This window comes from Marmota monax, unplaced genomic scaffold (genome assembly GCF_021218885.2).
Source record: "Marmota monax isolate L192 unplaced genomic scaffold, Marmota_monax_Labrador192_F-V1.1 WCK01_AAM20220418_F8-fsc00100, whole genome shotgun sequence".
Classification (NCBI taxonomy): Eukaryota; Metazoa; Chordata; class Mammalia; order Rodentia; family Sciuridae; genus Marmota; species Marmota monax.
In genome coordinates, this window is record NW_026693872.1 from 2,951,926 (window position 1) to 2,963,207 (window position 11,282).

An 11,282-nucleotide genomic window follows, 5' to 3' on the forward strand; every position below is an offset into this window, starting at 1 on the left:
CCATTGGAAGCCAGGCTAGGAAATCAACTTCATTTACTATAGGCAGAAATTTTCATGATGACCGAGAAACAGAAATTCCCTGGCTGTCTTTGGGCCAGGGAATGTTCTGACATTTTGAACATTTTTCTAAGAATCAACAAAAGCCCCTTTTTTGCCTGTAGGTGGGCATGGGAAGGCCATAGTTTTAGAAAGGCATCTTGTACTTGTTGAAAACCTGAATCTAATTATGCATACGCACGCACACCCACAAACACCAAGCCTCTGTCAGCCTAACATTCTAGCACAGCGTTGATAAATATTTGTGTTTAATGGCACTTAAGGGGAGCATTTTGATTTCTAAACATTGGCTGGTGAGTAATGATTTTACCAAGAGCACAGCAAGAATTTTGCAATCTTGACTATTCCTAGGCTTTTGATGACATACAATTACTCCGCACTGCAGAAAGAAGTTGAGAGAAATTCTTTAAAGAGCTTGTCGCCAGGGAATAATTTCAATAGAATAAGGGTGGGAGCACCGAATGATTTCCAAGGCAGTGCACTTTTGCATTTTAACCACTGAGATTTTCACCTTTGGTTGAACACCAGGACCTCCTGAAGGGCTCTGTTTCTCCCATCCAAGTATTAACCAGGCCCGACCCTGCTTATCTTCTGAAATCAGACGAGATTGGGCGCGTTCAGGGTGATATGGCCATAGACCTGAAGGGCTCTGTTTCTGCACTGGGGCAAGAGCAGCTATGGTGGGTGGACTTAATTCTTGTTCCTCTCTGGCCTGGGTTTTGAAGAACATCTCCCTTGCCATCCCAAAACCAAGGAATCAAACCCTGATATTTGTGTGAACTCCAACCAGCTTCCAGCTTTGATCCAGGGGCAGGTGTGTGAACTGGGAAAGCATGAGATCCTGCAGAGTTAAGTACACTGGGCTCCCTTGGTGATGTCATTATGGGTGAAATAGTTCCCATCCCAGATTCTCAATTCTCACTGATCTCAAGTGAGATCTATGAGAGCTCCTGCAGACAGGGCTGTAGTGAGGAGCATCTGAGGTGGCAGGTGGGGACCAGCACAGCAAGGTACAGAGGAAGCATTGGCAAATGCAGGTTCTTCCCCAAGCACCAGATTGGGAGTCAAGCTGGCCACTGGCAAATCTCTTGTAGTCACAGTCATTTGGGAAACCTGCAGGGTGTCAGGGGAGTTTGGAAGGCCACAGGTCCCTCTCTCCTCCACTCATAGGTCGTAGATATTTAGCAGATACTGGGCCTTCTGTCAACCTTCCCCTTTTTTAGCCGTGGTTGTCCTTGAGCACTGACTCTATCGTCTCAGCCCTGTTTTTAGGTGTACATGTCTTAACTCCCTATCCAGGATCTATACTTCCTGAGGTTAGGAACTCACCATGTTCACCTTGTAGCCACCCCAGCCCTCCAGGACATCCAATGGGCCCAATACATGCTGAATGCTCACTACAGATTTATCCATGGATGGTTTTTGGTCAATTTGCGAATTAGACTCAGGATTTAGAATATGAAGTCTTCAGCATTTACCTTCATTTAACAATTATTTTTATGTATCTGTTATGTGCTAGGCCTAGCTCTAGGCCCTAGAAAATAGTAGTGAGTATAATAGACAAGGTCTTGCCTTTTAATAAGAGGCCATTAACAACTCTGGAAGAAAACAGCTGTGATAAGTGCTGTGATAAAAATAAGCCAACAGGATTTGCTGGAGTGGTAAGAGGGAGTTGGCCAAGTGGTCAGGGGCAGCCTCTCTGAGGAGGTGAACAACGCTAAGCTGAGCTGACCAGTAGGGCAGAAATACATAGAACAGTGTCAGACGGACAGGTAGGGCTGAGGGCCTCAGACAGGTACTCAGGCAAAGGTCCCAGATCCTCAGGCAAAGATCCCAGAGGGAATGTGAATGTGACAAAAGCACAGTGAGGACTGTTGTTGGGAACCACAACCCCATGTACCCAGTGGATGAAGTGACCCATTCTCACCATGCCACACGGCCATCCTCCTGTATGTAGTGGCTTGGTACTGAGGCTTTTCCACATCCAGCAGGCAGCACTGTCTCGAGGTTACCTTGTTCTACAATGAAAACTAATAGCTCAGGTCTCTTCTGACTTTCTCCACCCTTTGAAAATGGAACCCACAGGCCACACTGACTGCCAGAATTGCTTTCTGTCTAGCACAGACATACTTCCGGATTTGCAAAATTTCTAGAAAGAATGATAAAAGAATGCTAAATTGGTAGTCATCTTCTTACTTATACAAGCCTTTATTTTATTTTTTAAATATTCTGCCACCTCCCCAAAGGATTTGCGGTTGCCTGTGTGAAAACACACACACACACACACACATACACACATAATTTTTAAAAAATTCAAACAAAAATTAGAGCTAAGTCATCCAGCATCTTCATGGATGGGATGATGAGAAGCTGTTCACTGTGTCACAGAAGGAGACAGAAGGACACTACTGAACTTCTGGCAGCAGGGCAGGGAGATTCCAATGCTTGTGTAGTACTTAAAGTCTTGACCCTTATGTAGCTCCTGACTTGAGGCCTGCAGCGGCTCATGTACACGCTGGGCTTCGGGTTCTTCATCTGAAACACAGAGAGTTATCAGGTGAGATTGAGTCCCTAGGGTCATCCAATTTTAGCATTTTGTGATTCCATTTAGGTCTAGGGCCACAGATAGTCCAGCGTGGAGTCCAGGTGGGAGAGGGTGCCTGGATGGAGACGACAGGGTCTGTCTGCTTGTCAGGTGGCAGTGTGCTCTGACCTGTGAACTCCCTGGGTATTCTTCATTGAATTACATGATCTTCCTTCGTCTCAGTTTTTTTTTTTTTCAACCTGTAAAATAGTAGTCTTTTGTGATGGCCTTGTCTGAGTCCATTCAGGCTGCTGTAACAAAAACATCACAGTCTGGATTGCTTATAAACAACAAAAAATTATTTCTCACAGTTCTGAAGGATGAAATGTTCAAGATTAGGGTACCTGCAGATTCGGCATTTGATAAGAGTCTGCTTCCTGTTTCATAGATGGCCAACTTTTTGTTATGTCTTCATATGGCTGAAGGGGGCAAATGAACTTTCTTGGGTCCTTTTCATAAGGGCACTAATTCTGTCTATACCCCTCATGACTTAATTACTTCCTGAAGTCCCTTCCTCCAAATTCCATAACCCTGGTGATGAGGTTACAGTCTATATGGGAGTTTTGTGGAAGGAGATACATTCAGTGTGTGACACCATCGATCGCATTGATACATCTCAAAGGGGGATGACAGTAGCAATTATACCATGAAAATGTTAGTGGGATCGAGTCATTCATTCATAGAGGACACTTAGAGCAATTCTAGGCACATAATAAATGTTCAGGAAACCAGAGTGCTTGCTACTGTCCAGCCACCAAAACTCAGAGGTGAGGACATCTTTGCTTCCTGCATCTTTATGACCCAAGAGTGACTCTGGTAAAGGCTTCAGGACAATAACATTGATGAGAAAAGTCAATCTGGCCATCCACAGGAGTGAACAGGACATGTAGTAAGAATCTTTCACTTTTTATCACGGAAGGTTTTTATTTCGTCATCAAATATAAAGCTTAATTTTGCTAGATCTAAGATTCTTGGTTGGCATCTATTTTTTTTCAGGGCTTGGTATACGTCATTCCAGGATCTTCCAGCTTTCAGGGTCTGGGTTGAGAAATCTGCAGAGATCCTAATTGGTTTCCCCCTATATGTAATTTGATTCCTTTCTCTTGTGGTTTTTAAAATTCTCTCCTTATTCTGTATGCTAGGTATTTTCATTATAATGTGCCTTGGTGTAGGTCTGTTGTGATTTTGTACATTTGATGAACTGTAAACCTCTTGTATTTCATTTTCCAATTCATTCTTCATGTTTGAAAAATTTTCTGATATTATTTCATTGAATAGATAGTTCATTTCTTTGGTTTGTAATTCTTTTCCTTTCTCTATCTCAATAATTCTTAAATTTGGTCTTTTGATGCTATCCCTTAATTCTTGAATGTTCTGCTCATGGTTTCTTACCATCTTCACTGTGTGGTCAACTTTATTTTCAAGATTATATATTTTGACTTCATTGTCTGAGGTTCTGTCTTCCAAGTTATCTAATCTGTTGGTGGTGCTTTCTTTTAAGTTTTAATTTAGTTTATTGTTTCCTTCATTTCAAGGATTTCTGTTTTGTTTTTTTTTTTTCAGAACCTCAGTCTCCTTATTGAAGTAATCTTCTGTTTCCTGTATTTACTTATGTAGCTCTTTATCGAAATGATCTTTTTGCTGCCTGTATTTGCTCTCTTATTTCATCAACAGAACATTTTAATTATGTACATCCTGAACTCCTTCTCTATCATTTCTTATGTTGTTGCTGGCCATGGATTTTAAAAATGTAGTATCTTGGTTTGTTTGCGGCACTATCTTCCCTTGTTTTTTCATGTTATTCGTGTGTCTTCCCTTCTGTGAGTCTGAGGTGTTAAGTTTTTAACCAATAGGCTTATAGTGTCCCTGCAGAGTCCAATATCTCTTCTTGATATTGCTTCTAGGCCCCAGCCAGTGTCCCAAGCTGGGATTTGCCCCAACTAAGGATAATGACCAAGAATCATTCACTTATTTTTTTTATTTTTATTTTTAGGTGTAGATGGACACAACACAATGCCTTTATTTTCATGTGGTGCTGAGTATTGAACCCTGGTCCCGCCCATGCTAGGTGAGTGCTCTACCGCTGAGCCACAATCGCAGCCCCAAGATTCATTCACTTTTATTGAACCTTTTCTGTGTGCCTGGCACTGTGTTACGTACACTGTGTCTTTACCTATGACTTTGTCAATGACATCATGATGTATGCGGGGATGCTGAGGTCTAGAGGAACCTATCCCTGCTGAAATCCAGATCTGTCCTCCTCCAAAGTCCATGCTTTCAAATACCTGTGCAAAAACACTTTTACTGCCATGCACAGCCAACTTAGGGACTGCCAAAGTGCTGCTCCCTGGTGTATGAAAGTCCTAGCTGGCACAGTGGATCCAGCTGAAGAGCCTGCAAGGGACAACTTGGAAGGTGTGGGTCGGCAGGGAGAAGAGTCACTCTCTCCACACACGTGCATGCGTATGTATACACAGACATACACTACCAGCAGTAACATAAAGCACTTATTTAGAGTCAATAACTTGGATTCCAGTGTGTGCTTCTCACTTACAGGGGTGGGAACTTTGGCAAGTCATTGGCCCTTTATTTCTTTCTATCTTCTATGCAGTGGAGAGTCAGGTACTTGTCACCTTCCTCATAGGATGGTATTAAACTTAAGTCCTATAGGATACATACACACAGGTTATGCATACATACACACATTATATGTAAGCAATGTAACAGTATGAATAGCATTTGATTTTTTTTTTGCCACTTAAATCCAATTTTACCAAGATTTTGAATGACTTTCCTCCTATGAGACTTTCATCCTGACTCAGAAAAATGTTATTGTCCTTTTACCAGTGATTCTGTCCCTTAGGACTCTGGTATGGAGCAGTGGAAGGACAAATTGCCTTAATTTAGTCCCCAAAACATTTGAGTAGGCAGTTTCCAGAGTGTTGCCAAGTGTCAAGTTATGGACAGTGGATTTTAGTGGAGCATAATGGCTCACCTCTGTCAATAGAGGCAAGGAGGCCGGGTCTGGGGGTGGGATGAACTCCAGTCCTGGTGACCTGCTGCTCTGAGCAACTGGAAGGGGAGGCTCCCATTTTAAAGAGAAAAACCTAGATGAAAAGACTCAGTTCCCATGTTTTTCTTTTTAAAGAAGTGAAATTAACATGCTGACCTTGTTCCTCTGATCACTCAGGTTTATTGACATGGCAATTATTTCTTCCCTTTCTTTGTTTGCGCTACCTTAATGGGATGATTAGACCTGCAAGCATCATCAAATACAGTGGATACCTGGGAACTCTGCCTCCCTGGAGGGCGGGTGAGGCAGGGCACCAAGTCAGGGCTAATGCAGGGTGTGGACACAGGGCTCTTAGTGCATGTGACTCCCATGCTTCTTCCTGAATGTGAGGATACACTCATTAAGGTGTCTGTTTCTGAGACATGCCTCTGGAAAGCAGAGTGAGCCAGTGCCAGAAGAGCTGGGGCTGTCTCTCTGAGTCACATGGTGCGTCACTTGTCTTCTCGGAGCCTCAGATACCTCATCTGCAAAATAGGAATTGGGGTGCCTCCTTGCTCCTCAAGGAAATGGGAAGATCACATCCATAGATTTATTCCCTTAGTCCCTCAACACATGTTAACTGAGCAACTATTTTATTTTAGTCACTGTGTTAGGCCTGGATATAGCAGTATAAACAACAAAGATTCCAATCCTCAGAGAGCTCATGGTCTATAAGTCAATGTATATTAAGTCAGATGGCAAGGAGTGCTATGGAGGAAGATATATCATGGGAGGTCACTAGGGAATTCCAGTGGTGGTGGGGAATGTAGTTATAATCTTTCTTCTGGCCTCTAGGGAAGACAGCATTTAAACAAAGCCCCAAATGAGGTGAGGGAGAAAGCCAGACAGATGTCCATGGGAAGTGTTTCATACACAGGGACCAGCAAGTGCAAAGTGAGGTTAAATGTATGAAGATGCTTGATCAGTAGCTGAGATTATCTTTCTCTACGTATATGCTGTTGTTACAACTCTTGGCTCCAACTGGTCAGATAGCAAGAGACCACACTCTTTATCAATGTGCATTGCTTCCTCACAGTGCTGAAGAAGTCTCTCTATAGATTCCTGTTGAGTCAAATTATGGTACCTCAGCTCTTCATGGACCTCCACGGAGAAGGGCATAAGAAGCTCTCTCTAGACTTTTCATCTTTAGAGCGTTGTTCATCTAGTAACCATTTCTGAGGTTATCTTTGAAATTAAATTAAAAATTAAAAAACCAAAAAAATGTCAAATAAGCTCTTCATTCTGCACACAAAAAAAAATTTGAAAAAATGAAAATGAAGTTGCCGAATGAATTTTCTTTTTCTTTTTTTCACTTTTCATTTGGTTGTGCTGGAATGGCAAGGTCTGCCTCCCTGGTATAAAACGAACGCTTCTTCTGACATTTAGAAATGGCTCTGAAAGCTTCAGACAAAAGGTTCTCAGGATGTGCAAGAAGCTTCAATTATTCTGCCTGGGAAAATAATTTTTACAGAGGTGTTTTGGTGAGGCCTCAGCTGAGGCAGGTGGAAGAGCTAATGAGCAGAATTGATAATGACAGGTAGGAAAATTGATAGTCAGTCAAGAAATAGCAGGAACGTCAGCAGGGAGATCTGTATGGGGAGATGGAGGATGGAGCTGTTAGAGATGGACCATGGTGGAGAAATAAAACAGCTACTGCCAACCTGAGATTGGAGGATGTAGCTCAGAGGCATTTCTTAATTTAGGATTTAGGAGGCCAGGATAATGTATGATTTCATTATATCTAGGTTACTTGTTATTTTCCAACCTCAAAGGGATTCAAGGCTGGTAAAGAGTGTCAGTCATATTTTGCTAAACCTGGCATACTCTGATTAGCCCAGGAGGAGCTTCTTATTTGAAGTACCTTCTCTTCCAACTTTGACAGAGATAACTAGTTTTGTAGTGTTGTGCTGCTCAGCTTGAAAAAAAAAAAACTTTCATCCAAGAGTCAACATTATGCAAGGATGTTCAATGCCAAGGGAAGGAAAGTGATTTTGTTTAGGTTCCTATAAGAACTTGGTGGAAAAGTCAGGACTAGAGTCAGGTCCAGACTCCAAGTTAGGGGATTTTTATACCAGTTCATGTTGCTCAAGAAGCCTATTCTTTGTTCAATAATTGTGATTTATTTTTTATTTTTTTTTAGCTGTTGATGGACCTTTATTTTATTCATTTATTTATATGTGGTGCTGAGAATTGAACCCAGTGCCTCACACATATGAGGCAAGTGCTCTACCACAGAGCCACAACTCCAGCCCAATTGTGACTTTTTTTAAGTGGACAGTTCATCTATGTTTTATCTTATAAATCCAGAGATTTTATCCTGTAAATCTCTGGCTATGTTCAGTGATAGTGCCACCTACACTGAGTGAGGACAACTGGGTTTTGGAATCGTTGGGGAAGTGGGTCAACCAAGGTTGATGGGATTAGGTAAAAAAAAAACAGATGAATTGAGTTTGAGAACTTGGATTTACGTCTTAACTGATGACATACTGGCTGTAGGACTTTGGGTAAGGCATGAACCATGGATGCTTGGAAAAGGACTTAGTAGGTGTCTATGGGTATCTAAGCCGACTCCTTTTCATTTATAGTCCTTGCTCTATCCTGTGAGAGGTCTTTAGTTCTATAATGGGTCAGGAACTCATTTCTATTGAAGGTCACTTCTGTGGTTGGAAAGGTCATTTTTATGCTGATTCAAACTCATAAATTCTCCTTGAATAAATTCACCTACTATTACTTCTTTAAACCTGTTTTCTAGAGAAAATTAAGGATTGCAACTCATTGTGTCTGGCTCCCTGATGGTGATGGGTCATACAAGATGCAATTTAGAAAAAAGTAGTGATGGCATAGTAAAAAGGTCCCATGATAGTCCCTGCTATTTACTGTGAGACTGAAGAGTCTCTTTAATGCAGAAACTCTTCAGCTACCGTGAGATTCAGTTTCCCAATTTGTAAGGTCAAAGTGATCAAACTTGGTTTTGCTTTTATCCTTTTTCTTTTACAAAGTTGTTAAAATGACTTAAGACAACTGATCTGTCTTCGATCTGCCCACCATCACGCTGGGTGTGTGAGTGAGGTTATGAGGTTATTCCTGTGAGGGTGTTGGAGGGCATGGGCCTTCTCCACCTAGCAGGCTGGGCTCCTCCAGGGAGTCAGTCCTTACATTAGAGCTGCCTAGGATGATGGTTCCATGTGATCAAGAGTGGAAGATCTTTGCTGGTGTCTAAAGGCCAAGGTGAGCATCTCAGGCAAACCCTGGAGGTTCTTAGGACTGAAGTATCTTTCAACAGAACAAAAGTCAGCGCTCCATTCTGGTCACATGCATGATGAATTAAAAAGAAGTTGACCAAATTATACTAGGTGCAAGTATGAATATATCACCATGCATTTCAATTTTATGTATAATTATGATGCATCAATCAATCAGTCAATCAATGGAAGACCAAAAGAGTAGAGAAAGGGGATCATAGGGGGGAGGAGAGGGAAGGGGGTAGTACTGGGGGTTGAAATAGAAAAAACTGTTATATGTATTTTTGAATATGTCAAAATGAACCTCACTGTTATGTATAACTATAATGCACTAGAATTCTCTTAAGGGTAAAGTGTAGTCAAGTCACTGTTTCCTCTTAGCCTCAGGTGCCATATCATCTTTTTAATCATAATATAGGTATTTGACCATGATAGAGACTCAAGCTTTCTTTACTGCACCATTAGATTAGAAATGTCAGAGCCAGAAGTGACTAGGATCATCTTCTCTACCTCTTTGTGTAGATGGGAAATTGGTGGCTTAAGGAAATTCTTTTTTTTTTTTAATTTTTATAATTAGTTGTTCAACACATTACAAAGCTCTTGACATATCATATTTCATACATTTGATTCAAGTGGGTTATGAACTCCCATTTTTACCCCGTATACAGATTGCAGAATCACATCGGTTACGCATCCACTTTTTTACATACTGCCATACTAGTGACTGTTGTGTTCTGTTGCCTTTCCTATCCTCTACTATCCTCCCTCCCCTCCCTTCCCCTCCCATCTTCTCTCTCTACCCCATCTACTGTAATTCATTTCTCCCCCTTGTTTTTTTCCCTTTCCCCTCACTTCCTCTTATATGTAATTTTGTATAACCCTGAGGGTCTCCTTCCATTTCCATGCAATTTCCCTTCTCTCTCCCTTTCCCTCCCACCTCTCGTCTGTGTTTAATGTTAATCTTCTTCTCATGCTCTTCCTCCCTGCTCTGTTCTTAGTTGTTCTCCTTATATCAAAGAAGACATTTGGCATTTGTTTTTTAGGGATCGGCTAGCTTCACTTAGCATAATCTGCTCTAATGCCATCCATTTCCCTGCAAATTCCATGATTTTGTCATTTTTTAGTGCAGAGTAATACTCCATTGTGTATAAAAGCCACATTTTTTTAATCCATTCATCTATTGAAGGGCATCTAGGTTGGTTCCACAGTCTAGCTATTGTGAATTGTGCTGCTATGAACATCGATATAGCAGTATCCCTATAGTACGCTCTTTTAAGGTCTTTAGGGAATAGTCCGAGAAGCGGAATAGCTGGGCTCCAAATTCCTTAATAGGACACACATAGCACAAGAGTCAATAACAAGAATCAACAAATGGGTCTTACTCAAACTAAAAAGTTTTTTCTCAGCAAGAGAAACAATAAGAGAGGTAAATAGGGAGCCTACATCCTGGGAACAAATTTTACCCCTCACACTTCAGATAGAGCCCTAATATCCAGAATATACAAAGAACTCAAAAAATTAAACAATAAGATAACAAATAACCCAATCAACAAATGGGCCAAGGACCTGAACAGACACTTCTCAGAGGGGGACATACAATCAATCAACAAGTACATGAAAAAATGCTCACCATCTCTAGCAGTCAGAGAAATGCAAATCAAAACCACCCTAAGATACCATCTCACTCCAGTAAGATTGGCAGCCATTATGAAGTCAAACAACAACAAGTGCTGGCGAGGATGTGGGGAAAAGTATACACTTGTACATTGCTGGTGGGACTGCAAATTGGTGCAGCCAATTTGGAAAGCAGTATGGAGATTTCTTGGAAAGCTGGGAATGGAAATTCTTAATGTAGAAAAAGCAATAGTTAATTCCATAACAGGGCTTGTAACTCAAGACCCTGAACTGAGTACTGTGCTCTTGGGTTCACACTGAAAAAAAACATTTGAAGGCCTATAACATTGTAGACACTGGGTTACGCATTATTAAGTTTGAACATGAAAAGACACATTCTACCTGCAAAAGCTAAGCATAAGTGAGGTTATCAACATGTAAACAAATAACTAGTCCAAGAAAGCCTCCGCTTCCTTCCCTTCGTATCACTACTCTGCCAAAATCTTTTTTATGCAGTCTTGTATACATATTTAACTCTTTGAGCTTATTTTGATATTTCTAAATTGATGTCATTAGTGTATTTATTCACTCATTAGTAAATATCTCTCTGTACCTAAGAAAATCTACATTGAGCAAACTACCTCCAGTGACTGTGACCAGTGGCCAAGTTGAGCATTATGTCTTACAGTGTATGAGATGCTGTACCAGGCACTAGGATGCAGAGATGTGAAGT